Source organism: Oncorhynchus nerka, linkage group LG12 (assembly GCF_034236695.1).
Source record: "Oncorhynchus nerka isolate Pitt River linkage group LG12, Oner_Uvic_2.0, whole genome shotgun sequence".
Classification (NCBI taxonomy): Eukaryota; Metazoa; Chordata; class Actinopteri; order Salmoniformes; family Salmonidae; genus Oncorhynchus; species Oncorhynchus nerka.
The window spans coordinates 58,104,416-58,126,993 of NC_088407.1; the positions used below are offsets into that span (position 1 = coordinate 58,104,416).

The 22,578-nt window shown below is 42.6% G+C and overlaps 1 pseudogene; it reads left to right on the plus strand.

Annotated features, from left to right (window-relative positions):
- Positions 1 to 1,112: 1,112 nt before the first annotated feature.
- Positions 1,113 to 22,382, plus strand: LOC115138793 (C-1-tetrahydrofolate synthase, cytoplasmic-like; annotated as a pseudogene).
- Positions 22,383 to 22,578: the final 196 nt, after the last annotated feature.

The following is a 22,578-nucleotide window of genomic DNA, read 5'->3' on the forward strand; positions in this document are numbered from 1 at the left end:
ATTCATTCTTTCCTTTACAGTCATCCTGGTCCCTTTGCAGAAAAACAGCCCCAAAGCATGATGTTTCCACCCCCATGCTTCATAGTAGGTATGGTGTTCTTTGGATGCAACTCAGCATTCTTTGTCCTCCAAACACGACGAGTTGAGTTTACCAAAAAGTTCTATTTTGGTTTCATCTGACCATATGACATTCTCCCAATCTTCTTCTGGATCATATAAATGCTCTCTAGCAAACTTTAGACAGGCCTGGACATGTACTGGCTTAAGCAGGGGGACACGTCTGGCACTGCAGGATTTGAGTCCCTGGCGGCGTAGTGTGTTACTGATGGTAGGCTTTGTTACTTTGGTCCCAGCAGGTCATTCACTAGGTCCCCCCGTGTGCTTCAGGGATTTTTTTTCACCGTTCTTGTGATCATTTTGTCCCCACGGGGTGAGATCTTGCGTGGAGCCCCAGATTGAGGGAGATTATCAGTGGTCTTGTATGTCTTCCATTTCCTAATAATTGCTCCCACAGTTGATTTCTTCAAACCAAGCTGCTTACCTATTGCAGATTCAGTCTTCCCAGCCTGGTGCAGGTCTACAATTTTGTTTCTGGTGTCCTTTGACAGCTCTTTGGTCTTGGCCATAGTGGAGTTTGGAGTGTGACTGTTTGAGGTTGTGGACAGGTGTCTTTTATACTGATAACAAGTTCAAACAGGTGCCATTAATACATGTAACGAGTGGAGGACAGAGGAGCCTCTTAAAGAAGAAGTTACAGGTCTGTGAGAGCCAGAAATCTTGCTTGTTTGTAGGTGACCAAATACTTAATTTCCACCATAATTTGCAAATAAATTCATAAAAAATCCTACAATGTGATTTTGTAGATTTTTTTCTCATTTTGTCTGTCATAGTTGAAGTGTACCTATGATGAAAATTACAGGCCTCTCATCTTTTTAAGTGGGAGTACTTGCACAATTGGTGGCTGACTAAATACTTTTTTGCCCCACTAAGTTTCCCATGCCAATTTATTAATTTTTTTTCACTTTTATTTAACCAGGTAGGCTAGTTGAGAACAAGTTCAATAAAGCCCCTTGAATTGAATTGTCTCGGGACGAACTTTCTTTCAGCCAACAATGCCAGCCCAAATCATCAGTGGATAAGACATTTCTGCGTAAGAGATTTACTGTCCGTTTCTGTAATGTTTCTGACCATGTCTGTTGGATCAAAATGGTGCTGCTGCTGGGCGACCACAGCAAGTGTATCACGCACATTTTTGTAACTTTGCTCGACTAGCACACAGCTCTTGTGCAGAGGGTTTAGAAAGCACAATGATGTTGATTTTGTGTAAACCTTTGACATAGCTTCCTCGTAGCAGTTTGGTTTTCTCACATATCTCTACGTTCTGTTGCATTCTGCAGACATTGTACATGGTGAACAACAGCCACATGCATCAAGCATGACTTGGCAACCTCGTTCTATTCATAATGTTCTGTAGAATCTCTACCCAAAACTTTGCAAACCACAAACAAGGTTGGAACAGATTCTGAGCTACGTGTTCCTGAGAATTCCATACATCCTTTATTCTGGTATCAACAGTATGCACTTGTTAGTGTGTAGCTAATAATTTACTGCATGAACCACTTGGCTTACATTTTTATTTTGAACCTGAGGACGTCAAATGTCACTCATAGTTTTCCTCTTAGTCTCATGTCAAAGTGGATGGGAACAATGTCACAAAATCTTTTGCAGCTTTAAGGGAATATTGAGAAAACATCCTGGGTGAAGCTGCTACTACAGAACAATAATGTTTCATTCTATTGTTAATGTCGGCGTGTTCCCAACCTTGATACAGTATTTTTTTTAATTGAATGACATTTTTGTTAAATTTAACTAGGCAAGTCAGTTAAGAACAAATTGTTATTTACAATGACGGCCAAACCCGGACGACGCTGGGCCAATTGTGTGCCACCCTATGGGACTCCCAATCACGGGCGGATGTGATACAGCCTGGATTTGAACCAGGGGCTGTAGTGACATCTCTTGCAATGAGATGCAGTGCCTTAGACCACCGCGTCACTCGGGAGCTAATTATTATGTAATAGAATGTGCCATTGACCCATTCCTTTTTCATGTGAGTACCGCCAAGCCAGGATGAGATGATGACGACCCTAACATCTCTCGCTCTCTCTCTCTAATAACTGTTTAGTTGATAGAAAAGGGCCTAAGATAAGACATTTCTGAGATGCCCCTCTCTTAAGAGGCCTTCATTTGGCTGGGCTGGTGAATTTACATGGACATCGTGCAACAGTCCAATTCCTTAGCAAGACTTTCTCTGTCACATATCATATATTGCTGTCCTCTCCCATGCCAAAATAACCAGCTATTACACCCAAGGTTGCCTGTGGTCTGAGTCTCTTAGCGCTATAAGGGCTCTTTCCTAGCATTGCACTCCAGGGGTTGCTCTTTGCCATACTCCTGGAGTTGTCCCTCAGCTGGTAATCATGCTGCACCTCACCTCCTCCAAAGATCTGAGTTGTGCTGTGGACAGTTGGAAGATGGAGGTCCAGGGCTTCAGTGGTGTGTGGGAACACCACGTCCCTGTAAGACCATCCAGGTTCTACCCCCGAGTAATGGTCCCCCTGCTTTCTCTTTGTGAGACTGTAGCTTGTCTTATGTCCACAGCCAGGTGAGGGAGAGGCTGAAGAAGAATGTGGAGCAGATGAAGTCTCAGGACCCTAACTTTCGACCAGTTCTGGTTGTGTTACAGGTAAGAGCAAGAGTTTGTGTTTAGGGCTGCAGTTCAAATCTTCATTCTGTCCATGTAGCCTATTTTCCTATGGCCTGTTTCCTACCATTGTCTATGGGTAGTATTTGTATCATTTGAGTGTACTTGAGATGGTAACGAATTTGTGTTGTGTGCTAAAAGGGATACAGAATAAAGCCTGGGGGTCATATCTTTCCTCAGGCAGATTCAGAACCACTCGCTCAGAGTGGAGAGGAGAATTTATTCCATTCTTATACTTATATAGCTGAATTATGAAACGTAATGTACATAATAACTGACATTGGTTATTCAATCATTATTGCAACAAATGAAGACTACCTATTTGCTCCAATGTGCTGTGTACTTTTCAGGTGGGGGACTGAGATGATTCAAGCCTCTACATCAGCATGAAGCTGAAGGCAGCAGCCCAGGTAAATAACAGTTTGACGTGATTATTTATGTTTGATACATGTTCCACGTTGTTCCCTGTTCACTTCATAAACTCTGTTTTTCTTGTGCCTATTGTAGACTGGAATAAATGCCACACACCTAAGGTCCCGAGGACTGCCACAGAGGATGAGGTGAGGAGGGATCCTGAGGGGGTTGACTTCACAGCTTGCATAGCGTTTCTTCCTAGTGGTCCCTGCAGGCCACTTTCTGTCGCTCTCTTTGTCTCAGTCATTCCCTTTCTTTTGATTTCTTTCCCTTCCTCTCTCTTTTACACACCCCACATCTCTAGGTTCTGCACAGCATTACGGAGGTGAATGAGAACTCTGCTATCCATGGCCTCATCGTGCAGCTGCCTCTAGACTCCATCCACAAAATAGATACTGAGAAGGTGACTAACGCTGCGGCCCCAGAGAAGGATGTGGATGGGAAAGCACTAAGATGTTTCAACATGTTTGTCATGTTGTGTGTGACCAGTTTACTGTCAATCAAACTGTGATAAACTCTCAAAAACGGTTTTCATTTTATTTTGTGACACTCCGACAATCATGGAGATTTCACATCCACATCTTTGCCATTCTCGAAGCATTCTAGTTGAATTTGTGAAGTATAATGACGCCACAAGCGTGGCACACCTGTATTTGGGGAGTTTCTCCCATTATTCTCTGCAGATTGTCTCAAGCTCTGTCAGGTTGAATGGGGAGCGTCGCTGCACAGCTATTTTCAGGTCTCTCCAGAGATGTTCGATCGGGTTCAAGTCCGGGCTCTGGCTGGGCTGCTCAAGGACATTCAGAGACTTGTCCCGAAGCCACTCCTGCGTTCTCTTGGCTGTGTGCTAAGGGTCATTGTCCTGTTGGAAGGTGAACCTTCACCCCAGTCTGAGAATCTGCTCCATGGCGCTCAGGATTTCATCAAGAATCTCTCTGTACTTTGCTCCATTTATCTTTCACTCAGTCCTGACTAGTCTCCCAGTCCCTTCCTCTGAAAAACATCCTCACAGCATGATGCTGCCACCACCATGCTTCACCGAAGGGATGGTGCAAGGTTTCCTCCAGATGTGACACTTGGCATTCAGGCCACCTTTAGGTGCCTTTTGGTAAACAAGCGGGCTGTCCTGTGACTTTTACTGAGGAGTGGCTTCCGTCGGCTACTCTAGCATAAAGGCCTGATTGATGGAGTGCTGCAGAGATGGTTGTCCTTCTGGAAGGATCTCCCATCTCCACAGAGGAACTCTGGAGCTCTGTCAAAGTGACCATCGGGTTCTTTGTCACCTCACTGACCAAGGCCCTTCTCCCCCGATTGCTCAGTCTTCCCAGCCTGTGGGCCAGCTCTAGGAAAGGTCTTGGTGGTTCCAAACTTCTTCCATTTAAGAATGATGGAGGCCACTGTGTTCTTGGGGACCTTCAATGCTGCAGAACATTTTTGGTACCCTTTCCCAGATTTGTGCCCTTGACACAATCCTGTCTCGGAGCTTTACGGACAATTCCTTCAACCTCACGGCTTGGTTTTTGCTCTGACATGCACTGTCAACTTTGGGACCTTATATAGACAGGTGTGTGCCTTTCCAAATCATGTCCAATCAATTTAATTTACCACAGGTGGACTCCCAAGTTGTAGAAACATCAAGGATGATCAATGGAAACAGGATGCACCTAAGCTCAATTTCGAGTCTCATAGCAAAGGGTCTGAATACTGAATATGTAAATAAGGTATTTCTGTTTAATAAATTAGCTAAAGTTTCTAAAAAAAAAAACAGCTGTTTTTGCTTTGTGATTATGGGGTATTGTGTGTAGATTGAGGAACAAAATAAATGTAATCAATTTCAGAATAAGGCTGTAACGTAATAAAATGTGGAAAAAGTTAAGGGATCTGAATACTTTCCTAATGCACTGTAATAGAGAGAGATATTGTATGTCTGACCGTATACAAATGTAAGCTAGGTTTAGTCAAATATTACTAAACCTTGAGCATCCGCTCAAGAACAAAATCTATACTGAACAAAAATATAAATGCAACATGTGTGTTAGTCCCATGTTTCATGAGCTGGTATAAAAGATCCCAGAAATGTTCCATACGCATGAAAAGCTTCTCTCAAAGTTTGTGCATCAATTTGTTTACATCTCTGTAAGTGAGCATTTCTCTTTTGCCAAGAAAGTCCATCCACCCGACAGATGTGGCATGATTAAACAGCATGATAATTACACAGGTGCATCTTGTGCTGGGGACAATAAGACCAATCTACAATCTCCGGTTTTGTCACACAATGCCACAGATGACTGAAGTTGAGGGAGCATGCAATTCTCATGCTGACTGCAGGAATGTCACCAAAACTATTGCCAGTGAATTGAATGTTAATTTCTCTACCATAAGCCGCCTCATGTTTTAGAGAATTTGGCAGTACATCCAACCGGCCTCACAACCGCAGACCACATGTAACCACACCAACCCAGGACCTCCACATCCAGGTTCTTTTCCTGTGGGATCATCTGAGACGAGGCACCCAGACAGCTGATGAAACAGAGTTGTATTTCTGTCTGTAATAAAGCCTTTTTGTGGGGAAAAACTCATTCTGATTGGCTGGCCCTGGCTCCCCAGTAGGTGGGCCTGGCGCCCAAGCGGGTGGGCCTATGCCCCCCCCAGACCCACCGATGGCTGCGCCCCTGCCCATTCAAGTGAAATGAAGTCACTACAGAGAAGTCACTACAGTCCCTGGTTCAAAACCAGGCTGTATCACATCCGCCCGTGATTGGGAGTCCCATAGGGCGGCACACAATTGGCCCAGCGTCGTCCGGGTTTGGCCGTCATTGTAAATAACAATTTGTTCTTAACTGACTTGCCTAGTTAAATTTAACAAAAATGTCATTCAATTAAAAAAATGCTGTATCAAGGTTGGGAATACGCCGACATTAACAATAGAATGAAACATTATTGTTCTGTAGTAGCAGCTTCACCCAGGATGTTTTCTCAATATTCCCTTAAAGCTGCAAAAAAATGGGGGAATTATATAATTTTATACTAACACAATTGCTCAGAGAAAGATTTTGTTTAATGTGAATAATGATGAGTAATCGTGAATAATGATGAGTACCCCCAAGATATGCTAACCTCTCACCATTACCAATAACGGGGGTATGATCTTTGACCTCTAACTTTCTCACACATCATTATTCACGACTCATTCAGGATTATCCATGATCATGATAGGATCCACATTAATATAGTAGTGTTTAGAACCACTAGGCTACCCTGGGGTAGCAGGGGAGCCTAGTGGTTAGAGCGTTGAGCTAGTAACAGGAAGGTTGCAAGTTCAAATTCCCGAGCTGACAAGGTACAAATCTGTCATTCTGCCACTGAAATAGGCAGAATGACAGGTCGTCATTGAAAATAAGAATTTGTTCTTAATTAACTGACTTGCCTAGTTAAATAAAAGGTCAAATAAAAACATATTCTATTCTTATTTAGAATAAAAATTACTCCAAAATGAACTACAAATGCATCCAACAAGTTTGTAGCATCAGAAGCATGTTGTGAATATGGGACCAAATACTAAACTTTTGACTTTTTATTTCTAAGAATCTTTAAGGGTGTCAATAATTTCGACCCCCTACTTTGTTTTAGAAAAAATATGACTTATTAAACAAAAGCTCTTTCTCTGAGCAATTGTATTAGTATAAAATTATATAATTTCCAGAATGTTTTTGAGCATATAATATAGCTTAGTATTTGAATAAACTATTTTTTTAAAAATCATTATTGCTCATCTTTATCAAAGGTGTCAATAATTTCGGACCCCACTGTATGTGTAAGTATGACTAACTCTTAGTGGTTAGAATTGTTGATCAGAAACCGGATGCTGATAATGAGTGTACTGTTTGTGTGTTCCCAGTCTGACTAGTATAAATGCAGGGAAATTGTCCCGTGGGGACCTGGGTGACTGTTTCATCCCCTGTACTCCTAACAGGTGCATGGAGCTCATCAGACAGACTGGTGGGTACAGTGGAGAAAATAGGACTAAATGCCAGTCAGCTGAATCACTTGACTTGAATGATAATGCAAAATATAGATTTCCGCCTAAATAGACATAGCCAAAAGTGATACTTTTTCATGATGCCCATAAACAAAAACTAGTAATGCTGCCTAGTTCTAGAAAGGACGGGAACTCACCTTTCTGGTAGAAATAATTATAAATTGCTGAGTTGAATTCACTTTTGAGGTGAGCTCAAGTACATCTTACAAATATTGTGAAAATATAACAAAAATCTTCAACAAAAGTGTGGAAATAGGACTTGAAATGACTGAAAAGCTTTTAAAATATAGTAACAATCAAATTACGAATGACTTATAAGATTTCACTTTTCTTAGAACTGGAAAATAAATATGATCATATTTAGTTAGTGTACAAATGTGGCCCCATTTCATATAACTGATGACAGAGCATTTTCTGTAAAGTCTCCTCTGAGTGATGCAGAGACACCATTCAAATTGCTGCAGACTCGTTAGAACTTCAGCTTTATGCACAAAGTGACCAAGTGAAAGTGGTTATAATGAGATGAAACCACAACTGCTGGAATCGCTAGACTTTCCTCTTTCATATGCAGTCTCCAAGGTTGGGCTCCGTAGTTTAGAGGGAGAGCAAATCTATTATTTGCCTGGATAGGCCAGAAAATGTGACACGTCATTCCCTATGCAAATGTAGAGTGTGAAACCTGACACTTCAAGTCTGCTCTGCTGACAGAGTGGTTGTGGAGAGCGGACAGTTGGGGCTTTCTGGTACTATAAGGCACTAGTGGGGCTTTCTGGTACTATAAGCACTTTCAGATCGCTTTGTACACCAAAATGTCAGTCAGAACCAGTCCAGAACAGCTCAAAGTTCAAAAGAGGTATGTAAAAGTGCTCAATTTAATGATTGTGTGTCAGTGGCTGGGAAGAAAACTGTAGTGATTGGCCGCAGTAAAATTGTGGGTGCGCCCATGCATGACCTGCTGCTGTGGAACCACGCTACCGTGACAACCTGCCATTCAAAAACTGCTGACCTCGCTGCTGAGGTAAACCCAAGCCCAGAACATGTCACACGCTCACTCAGAACATGAACACACTCACAACCATAACATGTCATATACAGGCCATTACTACATCCAACTCGTCACGATCATGTATACAGGTAGTAATATGTCACATACAGATCCCATATACAGCAGCACTAATGTACATTAGATTGACAGACTCATTCCACGAAAGACACTAATATAGTATTTTGAGGAGATCCATCCAATCCCCTCTTTGCAGGTGGGCAGAGCTGACATCTTGGTGGTTGGGTTCAGGAAAGTAGAGATGGTGAAGGGAGATTGGGTAAAGAAAGGAGCGGTGGTCATCGACTGTGGCATTAATCACATCCTAGGTTAGTATGGTCCCCTCCATTGGTTTCCCATTTGACAAGTATTCTTTCTTTTTAGAACAAATATGTGAGCTAACCATTAGTGTGTCATCAGTTCTCCATGGAGCTGGCAACTTTTATTTATGGGTAAAGTTTAGGGGCACTTATGCTTGTTTTGACCTTCTAAGATGGGACGAGGCCCAGTGGGAAGCGCGAGGTGGGGGATGTGTAATACTCCTCTGCTAAGGAGCAGGCTGGCTTCATCACTCTCGTACCAGGAGGAGTGGAGCCCATGACTGAACACGGGTTCTCTGTATGCCTCAAGAATACGGTAGCCCACCAAGCTAAAGCCTTGGAATACAAGTCCTCAGATCTCAGCCAAAGTTACTCATGACGTGAGTGTAGTTTACCGATCCACCTCTACTTCGAAGGTAGTGTCACCCCTACTAGTAATTACACAAAACACTTCACCTCTACTTCGAAGGTAGTGTCACCCCTACTAGTAATTACACAAAACATTTCACCTCTACTTCGAAGGTAGTGTCACCCCTACTAGTAATTACACAAAACACTTCACCTCTACTTCGAAGGTAGTGTCACCCCTACTAGTAATTACACAAAACACTTCACCTCTACTTCGAAGGTAGTGTCACCCTACTAGTAATTACACAAAACACTTCACCTCTACTTCGAAGGTAGTGTCACCCCTACTAGTAATTACACAAAACACTTCACCTCTACTTCGAAGGTAGTGTCACCCCTACTAGTAATTACACAAAACACTTCACCTCTACTTCGAAGGTAGTGTCACCCCTACTAGTAATTACACAAAACACTTCACCTCTACTTCGAAGGTAGTGTCACCCCTACTAGTAATTACACAAAACACTTCACCTCCAAAATTCATCCTGTGAGAATTCACATTTCAGGGGAAAAGTTGGTGGTCATTTTGTTTGTGATGGAGAAACTCCCTGTCCTGTGGCCTTATCAATGTTATTCACCTGTTTCCGCAGCATGCCATTATGGAAAAAAGACTGGAGCATTTTGTAGTAGATAAGGTGTTCCTTCAGAAGCTAATTTCCCTCTGTCTGGTAATCCTCTGAGCTGAGGCAATTGCATTCTAACGACATGAATGAATGGAAAGCAATTTTTCTTTTTATTCACTTTTATGGCACTGTGCAGTCCACGGTTGCTCAGAGCACATTCCCTTAGAATTAATAGCTTTTGTCCATAAGGCAGAACCATAGCAAATTGCCTTCGAGTTATGTACAAATTCCAAGCTGAACGTGTAGTCAGAGCTTTTTATTGGCTGTGTGGTTTGCAACTTTTCTTCATCTCCAGAACACAGTGCCAAGCGATTACTGGAGTCTCACCAGCCAGGCAAGTGGAGCATCACCTACATCAAGCTCAACCTGCCTGTGCCAAGGTTGGTTCCCTCATCCTCTGCCTACCTTCTCTGATGTGGAATCACTCTTTCGTAGTCACTTAGTCATACTTTTAATACTCCTCCATACTGTTGCTGAATAATTCAAGCATCCACTAACTGAGGAGGCTCTAGTCTTGAGTCTCTACGTTCATGGTGGAAAGCCCTAAACCTGGTCCTCAGAGGCTTGCGGAACATTTTCTGTCTGCTGTTACTGCTGACTAAATGAGTGTGACCCCACTGTGGCCCTTAGTGTCATCGTGATCTCACGTTCCTGCGCACTCAAGCCCATCGACCGGATGGCCAGGGAGGTGGGGCTGCTGTTGGAAGAGGTGGAGCTCTATGGGAAGACCAAGGCCAAGGTGCAGCTGGACATCCTCAAACGCCCGCGGGCACAGCCTGATGGGAAATACGTGGTGGTCGCTGGGTACGCTCTGTCTGTGTCGCTAGTTATTTTGTACTGGGTACAATAACCTTTTGTTCTTGACTTGAATCTGTTATTTTTCTATCATGCTGTAGGTGTAATGTACAAATGTGCTCCTTGTCACTACAGTGGCCTGGTACAGAACTCTTGATTTATCAAGATTGATGATCTGTTATGCTCTCTGAAACTTTTCACACCAGTGTTAATGTTACCTGTATCTCTAGAATCAACCCCACCCCGCTTGGGGAGGGAAAAAGCACCACCACCATAGGACTGGTCCAGGCTCTGGGGGCTCACATGAAGCTCACCGTCTTCGCCTGTGTCTGACCATATAGCTTAATTCTGATTCCAGTTCAACCTCCACCTCACTGGCGATATCCATGCCATCACAGCTGCCAACAACCTGGTGGTGGCAGCCATTGACGCCTGCGTGTTCCACGAAGCCACCCAAATAGACAAGGTGAACTCTCTCTCGACCTCTGTTGTTGAGAAAGATTGCACTGCACAAGGTGGTATTTCATGTTTGATGAATGTGTGTCAGTCCATTTCTTATCTTTCTCTTTTATTACCTCTCCCACAGGCTTTATATAACCGTCTGGTCCCCCTTAGTGGAGGTCAGCGGATGTTCTTCCCCATCCAGATAAACAGACTGAAGGTAAAAACATCAGAACAAAGAACGGCTCATTGGATGACAATTGGATAATGCCGTTATCATCTTGGCTGTGCTAGTGAGAGAATTTCTCTGCAAGTGTCTGTGTATATGACTCCTATAGAGAGTGTGCATTGAAAAGACTGACCCCACCACTCTCACTGAGGAGATCAACCGCTTCGCCCACCTGGACATGGACCCAGACTCTCTTACCTGGCACAGAGGTACTGGAGATGCACTGTGTCTGGGAGACACAAGCAGCTGTTATTGTGCATACTGCATATTATCAAAAATCATGAGAAATAGTAGAATGTTTTATGGGTCTTTGCGTCATTTTCAGTGTTGGATACCAATGATCGTTTCCTGATGAAGATCACCGTTGGCCAATCACCGACTGAGAAGGGACACACTAGTTTACCATTAGTTAGTCACCTAATACTGACATGTTGACTCCTGTTCTGTCCCTCTCCCCCAGGCCCAGTTCAGCATCTCGGTGGCCAGTGCTGGCTCTCACCAGCAGCCTGGAGGACATGCGCCAGCACCTGGCCAAGGTGGTGGCCACCAGCCGCAGCGGGCAGCCCATCACCACAGAGGATCTGGTCAGTGACCCTAGTCTTTTTCCTTCACTGTTAACCAATACATAGGCCGTGATGAGTGCTTGTTGATTCTGGGCTTGAAAGGTTCTTCCTATGCTTTCACTCTGTACAAGATGTGAGCGGAGCCCAGACTGTGCTGAAGAGGGATGCCATCAAGCCCAACCTGATGCAGACTTTGGAGGTGGGTGGGGGCCACAGAGCCGGGGGAGGTGAACTGTACTGGCCCAGCGACTGGAGGAGAGGGAAGCAAAGCAGCGTGGGAAAATGGGTTTTAGATTTATTTAATTGGTTAGGGTAGTGTGGATGTGAGGCTTCCTACATTATCCCGGAGCAGTGATAACGCAGTCTGGAATAGACAGAAGGCATCTGCTTGTGGCTGTTTTTTAGTTTAGTTACTAATCCCCTATATCTCTTTTGAGAAGTACAGAGGCAGGATTTGGTCTAATCAACAGATATTTCAAAGCCTAGAACTTGCTTAGCTAAACTTATGTTGACTGCAGATAAGGGATTCTTAGTCGGTATGGCTTTTGAAGTGGTAGACTGACTGCTGTGAGTCTGAGTGGTGACATTGCCACAGTCTGTGTATGTTCTGCTGCTGTGTGACTGAGGCATTTCTCTCAACAGAAAACACCTGTGTTCGTCCATGCCGGACACTTCGCCAACATCGCCCATGGCAACTCCTCCATCTTGGCTGATAAGATAGCCCTGAAGCTGGTCGGCCAGGAGGGCTTTGCGGGTAAGTGGAGCTAAAACACACAGCCTCTACCGTGGCAAGAAACAAAGCTATGAACGAGTCATGCAATGTGAGTGTTGGTTGTCTCTCTCATGGGATAGCGACGGTGGCTGGGTTCGGTGCTTACATCGGCATGGAGACATTCTTCAACATCAAATGCCGCTACTCCGGCCTCACGTGGTGGTGCTGGTGGACACTGTCCGAGCCCTGAAGATGTTTTATAAATTGTTTTTATTTTACCTTTATTTAACTAGGCAAGTCAGTTCAAGTCAAAATCTTATTTTCAATGACGGCCTAGGAACGAACAGTGGGCTAACTGCCTTGTTCAGGGGCAGAACCACTGATTTCTTTTACTTTGTCAGCTCGGGGATTCGATCTTGCAACCTTTCGGTTACTAGTCCAACGCTCTAACCACTAGGCTACCTGCCGCCCCATGCACGGAGATGCATGGAGATGGGCCAATGGTGAGTGACTGCACAGTTTACCGGGGGTCTCCGAATATCTTTCCATCTCTGTCCTAACGGTGGTGCCAACGGACAGCTTTCAGAAAGAACTATCGAAGGACAGGTTTTTACCCTCAAAGGAAAAAGAATGGTTGCTCACTGCAGTGAATTATAATCATCAGATCAGCCTAGAGAATGTTCACACGTTATTGTCACATATCTTCTCGTATGGAATGTTCTATCCCGCGTCAATGAATGCAGGTGCACTGCTGAGAATGTAATTACATTTCCTGCTGTTTGGCGGTCACACAGGAAGACCTCATTCATATTCACTATGCTGCTGCTTTAGCTCTACCCCCACAAACACTACTAAGTTTCATGTCATTGGGTAGGGATTGATCCCATAATTGCTTATGCTAGTTTGGTGGCTTTTTGACTGGACTTCTCCCTTGCTGCAGGTTACTGCTGGACTGCCCCTGCCCAAAGAATGTGGAAGAGGTAAGACACTACTTCGCCCCTCACCCCCACTGTCTTAACTTCAGCCCCTCCCCCTTCACACCTCATCACATCAATGAAAGGGCATCCATCCTAAATGTGTCACTTCCCCTTTATGAAAATGTTTTGTTAATGACATATTACCCATCCTCTGCACTAAAGACTCAATCATTCATTAGAAGGCATCAAGGGCATGAGCGTGGTATTTGCTCTGTCTTGTGACCTGGTTTAATTATCATCTGATGCTATTAGTTGATCTGAATTACCCAGGCCCAGCCATTATGGAGTGCAATTAGGTCCAGGTCACAAGCTCCCTTCATTTACATGGACCAGTGCATACTGCTTACTTGTGATCATTGATGCGAGTAGAAAATGGCTGCACTTAACTTGCTCGTCAAGGTCACTGGGGTGTCTCTACAAAGGCACAGTATACACAATATGTTATGTAATGGCTATATATCAACAAGACCCATTGTGTGTTCTTGGGTAGAACCTTGAGCATCTTGGGAATGGCTGCAGTAACATGAGGAAACAGGTGGAAAATGCCACACACTTTGGAGTGCCAGTGGTGGTGGCCGTCAACGCTTTCAAGTAAGTCCTAGTCATGGTGAGCATCTGAAACTATTTTACCCCTATTGTCCTGTGTATTAGTGCTTTGACCTCTGACCTTTGTGACCCTGACTGCAGGACAGACACTGAAATCAGAGCTGGACCTGATCTGTAGCCTGGCCAAGGCAGTGGGAGCCTTTGATGCGGTGCGCTGCTCTCAATGGGCTGAAGGGGTGCTGGTGCTGTGGCCCTGGGACAGGCTGTGCAGAGGGCTTCTGAGGCCCCCAGCGACTTCAAGTTTCTCTATGATGTAGAGGTAAAGCGAGCGTTGGACCTTACTGAAAGACCTTGGTTTTCACTTTATGACATAGGTGCATTGATTTCATCCTGCTCAGGTGGTAAAGGTTTTTCTCATCTTGACTGTTCACTGGCTGGACTTCCATTCATACCATCTCACTATCAGTCTTGTGTCATGTCCATAGATTAAATCACTGATTCACTTCTTGTCCTCCAATGACTGTTTTCATCACAGAGTATCCATACATCAACCCCATGTCACCCCATCAGTCAATGTGCGACTGACAGGTGAGGAGAGATGTGCCTGTGACCCCTGAGTCGAGGTTAGTCGAAATGTGAAATGGCTCTACAGTGGATCTGTCAGAGACAGGAGCAGGACTGCTGCTGTACGCCCCTCTGGTGATTGGTGACTGCCCATGCGACTGACTGAGAGCACAAGGGGAATCAGAGGAGAGGAGCAGTGGAATATTGGTTGATTCTTGATATAGGCTATGCAATGGCTTCCCACTGGGCACAAATTGGTTGAATCAATGTTATTTCAACATCATTTGTCAATGTACTGTAAAGTGGAATCTATGTGGAAAATACATTGAATTTGAAAAAAATAATCGACGTAAACTGTTGAGGGTGAAATTTAAACCACAGGATTATGTCATGGTAACCAAATTTCAACATAGGGAAAAACCTTGTATAAAATATGTTGAATTTGTACCTTTAAAACGTCAGATCTTCACCGTTATATCCACTATCAGAAAAAAAAGATAGAACTATCCATGCAAAAGATGCTGCCCTGCCTATCTGTGCCACTGCCTTAGTCTGGCTTTAATTCCAGTTAGTTTGCAAATGAATAATTGATATGTTGGATTCACGAAAGTTAAACAATAGGACTACATCAAATCAAACTTTAAATGCATTTTAAATAAAGTTTTATTTGATTTAGTCCTATTCTTTAACTTAGATTTTTGGTTGAGATGGAGATGTGAATCCAACATATAAATTATTACTTTGTAGACAAACTGAAATTGAAGACTAGTCAGTAGCACAGATGGAATTAGCCAAGCACAATATAAATCTCCTTCAAATGTTGATATTTAGTTGCATTGACAACCAAACACAATTCAATATCACTTTTGAAATACACTATATATACAAAAGTATGTGGACACCCCTTCAAATTAGAGGATTTGGCTATTTCAGCCATACCCAATGCTGACAGGTGTATAAAATTGAGCACACTATGCAACCTCCATAGACAAACATTGGCAGTAGAATGGCCTGTACTGAAGAGCTCAGTATCTTTTAATTTGGCACCGTCATAGGATGCGATCTTTCCAACAAGTCAGTTTGTAAAATGTCTGCTTGTAAGTGCTGGTATTGTGAAGTCGAAACATCTAGGAGAATTTGCCGACTCAGCCTCGAAGTGGTGAGCCACACAAGCTCACAGAACGGGACCGCCGAGAACTGAGGCATGTAGGACGTGAAAGTCCTCGGTTGCAACACTCAATCCCGAGTTCCAAACTGCCTCTGGAAGCAATGTCAGCACAAGAACTGTTCGCTGGGAGCTTCATGAAATGGGTTTCCATGGCCGAGCAGCCGCACACAAGCCTAGGATAACCATGCGCAATGACAACCGTTGTGGCTGGGGTGGTGTAAAGCTCGTCGCCATTGGACTCTGGAGCAGTGGAAATGCCTTCTCTGGAGTGATGAATCCCGCTTGACCATCTGGCAGTCCGATGGACAAATCTGGGTTTGGCGGATGCCAGGAAAACACTACCTGCCCGACTGCATAGTGTCAACTGTAAAGTTTGATGGAGGAGGAATGATGGTCTGGGGCTGTTTTTCATGGTTCGGGCTAGGCCCCTTAGTTCCAGTGAAGGGAAATCTTAACGCTACAGTATACAATTACATTCTAGACGATTCGGTGCTTCCAACTTTGTGGCAACAGTTTGGGGAAGGCCCTTTCCTGTTTCAGCATGACAATGCCCCCGTGCACAAAGCGAGGTCCATACAGAAATGGTTTGTCGAGATCTGTGTGGAAAAACTTGACTGGCCTGCACAGAGCCCTGACCTCAACCCCATCGACCCCTTTTGGGATGAATTGGAATCCCGACTGTGAGCCAGGCCTAGTCACCCAACATTAGTGCCCAACCTCAATAATGCTCATGTGGCTGAATGGAAGCAAGTCCCCACAGCAATGTTCCAACATCTAGTGGAAAGCCTTCCCAGAAGAGTAGAGACTGTTATTGTAGCAAAGGGGGGACCAACTCCATATTAATGCCCATGATTTTGAGAAGTTCGACGAGCAGCACACCTGCTTGTGTCGTGTAAAATATATAGCCTATTAACTTGTTAACAAATGATATGCTGGATCCACAGCTCCAACTCAACCAAAAATAAATAATAAAATGATGGGATTAAGCCAGTGGCTCAGATGGAACTATACAAGCAGTAGATGCATATCCTTTAAATGTTGATATTTGGTTGTGTTGTCAACCAAACACAAGTCAATATGACTTTTACATGAAATATAGTAAATAGCCTAATGTTAAGGCTATCTTACAAACTAATGTAACATTCAACCTTAAAATGAGTAGCACATCCATGGCCACATTGAGGTTAATGTGACTATACATTTGTTCTTATGTAATCATATTAAGCATGCATGTTCAAGATATCATGCATGGGTCGTCTCAGGTCTGTGGAGATCTTCACAATTGCTGTTGCTGTTGTACTGTGCAGAATCTGGAACAGCATGTGTGACAACTAAACCAAAAATTGGACTTTGTTTTTCGATTGGAATTTGGTTGTGCTTTTATATGGTTTAAAGCATAGTGATAACACACTGGAAATTCAACTTACTCATTGACCAACGTCTCAACCAAATATTACCCAATTGTCCACGTTAAAATGACGTGGTGTGCCCAGTGGGTTGGTACTGTTGCAAATGCACTAAATTGAAACATGTTGACGAATCCGTGTAGATGACCTGAACCAGTTTTATGGTACTCATATGTCATGCATATGTGTGTGTTTGTCTGTCTGAATCACTTTTAGCTGTCCATTGTGGAGAAGATCCGGATCATTGCTCAGAAGATCTACTGCTGCCAGATGCCCAGCACAAGGTGGAGCTTTACACCAACATTCTACTCAAGGACATGGGCCTTTCGTTGTCAACTTCATCCTTGAAGGTTCAAGAAAAAAAAGAGACTTAAGGCCAGACTTAATTTTTGTTGGTGAAATTCTGTCAACAGACTTCCCTCGAGACTAACTCTGTATTAGTATTCTAGCAGGGAGAAATGACCTACTTAACATTCCTTCAATAATCACCTCTAAAAATAAACAAACCTTCCCAGAAGCTACTGTATCTTATCCCTCCAGAAGTACAGTGTTGTGTCTGATAATACTGTGCATGGCAAGGAGACCCTAGGGAGAGGGAAGTCTCAGATCATGAATCGGGTGGTTATTTGTGTGTAAATCAGACTCTGTCTACTGCTATGGACTGGTAAAGATTCAAAACAGAGTTGAAAATTAAGCAGAACAAATTCGGACATTGCTGCATTATAAAAACTTCTGACATTGACCATCCTTGTTGTTTAAAGATTTGTCCTAATTGTGCCTCTCTTAATGTTTCCTTTGGTCATTCTATATTACAATATAAAATAGAAACAATGTCAAATACTGTTAAAGTACTGTACACTAATTGATTCTGTGAAATTTGAGCATGTTGCTTAAAATCAATATGACACATATCAGAAAATAATTATTAAATGGAGAAGAAAACACATTTAAAATGGAAAATGTCTCTGTTCATTGGAATTTTTGGGTTTTTAATAAATAACACAGGTGTGATATTTTTTCTAGAGTGGATTTCCCCACTGAGGAGGTTGGTGTGTGCATTAAGCTTTGTGACTGGTGACCAGAGGAGCTACAATTATTATAGAGCTGAGTCTGACATGGACCACCTGCTGGGGCTGCCATCTGCCTAGCAGCACAACTACATGCAGAATCAGAGCCAGGTAGCATGGCTGTGCAGCTAATTTAGAGAAGAGCAGGAAAAACAAACAGTACTGTAATCTTAACTATTCACAAAACGTTATTGTATTGGCTGCAATCTTTACCCTCTTTGTCCCTGTTATTGAGACAGGTATTTATCTGTCTACACTGATTGTAGTATCAATCAGAATTGAGGGGGGTGGCCTTGGTGCATAATTATATATTGGTGACAATTGTGTCAATTGAAAACAGAAATTCACAAATACAGTGCCATCAGAACGTATTCATGTCCCTTGACTTATTCCACATATTGTGTTACAGGCTGAATTCAAAATGGATTTTTCTCACCCATCTACACACAATCCATAATGGCAAAAGTGAAAACTTGCTTTTAGAAATGTTTGCAAATTTATTGAAAATGAAATATGTAAATGGGATTTCTGTAAGTATTCACACCAGAGTCAACAATTTGTTGCACTTTAGGTGGTGATTACAGCTGTGTGTCTTTCTGGGTAAGTCTCTTAAGAGCTTTCTACACCTGGATTGTGCAACATTTGGCCATTATTATTTTCAAAATGATTCAAGCTCTTTCAAATTGATTGTTGATCATTGCTAGACGACCATTTTCTGGTATTTTGCATGTGCTTAGCTCCATTCCTTTTATTTTTTATCCTGATAAACTCCCTAGTCCTTAAAGATTACAAGCATACCCATAATATTATGCAACCACTTGAAAATATGGAGAGTGGTACTCAGTAATGTTATGTAATGGATTTCTCCCAAACATAACACTTTGTAATCAGGAAAAAAAGTTAATCGCTTTGCCACATTTCTTGCAGTATTACTTTAGTGCCTTGTTGCAAACAGGATGCATGTTTTGTAATATTTTCACTCTGTCAATTAGGTTAGTATTGTGGAGTAACTACAACGTTGTTGATCCATCCTCAGTTTTCTCCTATCACAGCCATTAAACTCTGTAACCGTTTTAAAGTCACCATTGGCCTTATGGTCAAATCCCTGAGTGGTTTCCTTCCTCTCCGGCAACTGAGTTAGGAAGGACACCTGTATCTTTGTAGTGACTGGGTGTATAGATACACCATCCAAAGTGTAATTAATAACTTCACCATGCTCAAAGGGATCATCAATGTCTGCTTTGGTTGAATCTGTGTTTGAAATTCACTGCATGACTGAGGGACCTTACCGGTAATTGTATGTGTGGGGTCCAGAAATCAGGCAGTCATTAAAAGAGCATGTTAAACACTATTATTGCACACAGAGTGAGTCCATGCAACATATGTTAAGCAAATGTTTACTCCTGAACTGATTTAGGTTTGCCATAACAAAGGAGTTGAGTACTTATTGACTCAAGACATTTCAGCTCCTCATTTTTAATACATTTGTAAAAATGTCAACAACAAAAATATCCACTTTGACATTATGGGGTATTGCGTGTAGGCCAGACGGAAAAACATCTCAATTTAATACATTTTGAATTCAGGTTGTAAAAAAATGTATGTGAAAAAGTCAAAGGGTGTGAATACTTTCTGAAGGCACTGTACGTTGTAGTGATAGTGGGCAGGGCATCGTGCTACAATCCAATCAATGCGTCACTATGGAAACCGGGTAGGATGCTGCTGCTTTGAAACATGTAAATGAAACATACTGCTTGCTCTCTGAGAGAGCTCTGTCGGACACTTGCACGCGGACTGCGGCTTGTCAGGACGTCTACAGGTATTGTGCCACCATGTATCTAATGGCATTGGGAAATTAAGAAATATTTTCCTACATAGTTGTACAAATGGTAAGTAGAACATGATTATATACATATTATATATATTTTCTGAATAATTGTATTTTAATTGCTACTTCACCATTTAAATAGATGCAGTTAAATTATTCATTCATTGAAATTAATTGTAATTTATTAGGTTAGGAACTATTTGAAGAGAGGAGTTATTTCTTCCAAAGGTATCATTTGAGAGAAAATCCTATTGTTGTTTTGCTCAATGCTTTTACCTGATTGTAACCTTCTTCTACCTTTCATCTCTTCTATATTAGCCTAATAAATGCAAATGTGATAACAACCTCAATATTCATTGAGTCATGGATGAGTCATGTGGTAAAAATAGACAACTAATGTTGGGTTGAAATGATCTAATTGGCATAATTAGTCTCATAATTGTGACTCATTCATGACAATAAAGACCTTTAAAGTTAGAAGCTGTAATATTGATGAATATTGTGCTTCTGCAAATAAGAACAAAGCCATTTGTTGCATCTCCTTTGAGACTCCTGTATCTGATATGTATACCTCAAAACACGCTTACTACTTTTGCACCAGGAAAACGTTATTGATTGCGCAAATCTTCACACTTTCGAACAATTCATCAATGTGTGCGTTTTATTCATAGGGCTGATATCCTGCCAGAGGGTCTTCAAGGATTTTCTCCTCTGGTGTCATGGTTGAGTAATGTTTTGACACATCCAACTTCCTCTGGAAGATAAATAACTGAAGAGCTGGTCTGATAATAAATCAACCATGTCAGTCAAAGAGGCTTCGATTGGACACGCTCAGGGAAGAGTGGGGCTGAGGAGAAAGCTGACAGGTCCTCCACGACGACTCCTTGGTAAATCAAAGACTAGCAGTGACATGGAGAGGAAGGGAAAGACTTGCGCTTGGGGACAGAGATCAGGGGATGGCAAAGGGACCAAGGAAGATTCCATGCCTGGCTGTCAGGACACAATCTTTGAAGAGGTTCCACTGGAATCTACCACAAAGAGCCCTCGGAAATCCACTGATTCCAAAGAGGAGGAAACACTAGAAAACACAATGGAAACCACAAAGTCACTCTCCACAGAACAAAGTGATGTAAAAGCTGACCATTCAAACCAAAAGCACAAGAGGGAAAAACAAGGCACAAGGAAGCGATGTTTCTCTCCATCACTCATCTGCATTAGAAGGTGGAGGAAGAGAGCTGGTGAAAAGGAAGACAAGGAAGGTCATGATATCACATTTTTCAACAAGCAAACCAGAGACTTTGCTGTTCAACCAACTGCAGTTTATGGGGTAACAGCCAGTGAAAAGCAAGTTAACAATTGCTCTAGCATGGACACTCCTGCGATGAAAGGAAAGGATGAAAAGGTCAAAGTTAAAACCTGGAGAATCTTCAAAAGGCTCATGATCGCTCCCAGCGACCATTCAAAAACAAAGCAAGAACAGCTAGGACCAGAGATTTCTCTACAAGATCATTATCCTTGTACTATTTCCTCCAAGAAAAAGACTGCGAATCTCTGGAGGCACAGAACCAAAAAGCCCTCTCCCTTCTTCCAGGAGCGTATTGGAGGCACACAGGAATACATTGAGGAGGAGACTATAGTCCTGGCTAACAGACATGCTGATGATATTACTGAGCTCATGAATCCTAATCCACATCCCCTAGATTTTGTCAGGGAGGTTAAGGGGCATTGCTCTGAGACACTAACAGTGAGTGTGGATGTGAGTGTTATGAAGTCAGAGGACACTGAGGTCAGAGACACCATAGAAACAAGTAAAGAAGAAACTAAGGCTTACGAAAACCCTGCCCCTACAACTGATAAAATGGAAGCTAAAAAATATCCTGAAAATAGACTGAAGCAGGCAGATGAGATGCTGGCAACCCCATATCCCATAGAGACCTATAGTTGTGCCGGCAATGACGGGGTGAATCTTGTTTCAGAGGTAGAGGAGGTGCAGAGACATTCAGGCTTCAGTGAAAGTGTTACCTCAAGCACAGTTGCCGCAGAGGATCCATCATTGGGGGGGGCATTCACATTAAACGCTTTTAACAAACACATTGACTTAAATGCAATTTGTGAGGATGCTTTTGTAGATAATGGAATAAAAGCAATAGAGGAAAACACTCCAACGAGCATAATTGTAAATGAGAGTGTTAAAGAGGATTCACATTTAGAGAGTAACATGTGTGATGACGTGCATTTATACCCTATTGAACTGAACAACTCTTTGAAGACTGGTTGTGACACATTCCATGAAATCCTCAATGCTAAAAAGAATGGTGATTCTAAGCAGAACTGTGATGTGCAGCAGAAAGAGGTCCACCTGCTGGAGACTGCATGCTCTGTGGTTCAGGTAGTCATAACCGCTGCCTTGGATCAGCTCAGAGTTGAGCTGGTGAACTCAGATACCACACTGACCCAAGAGGAAAAAGAGTGCTGAATGTTCACGTGCAAAGTCCAAAAACTCTCTCATTCAGAGGTACAATGACCTTTGCATCATCCTGCTTATGATAAATGATGAACCTGTATCACAACAGAAAGCTATGGTTTCATTGTTTGTATAAAAAAAAAAAAAAAGAGAAAACATGCTGTCTAAAGGTATAGATAGTTGCTAATATGTCATCTTGATCTTTGTG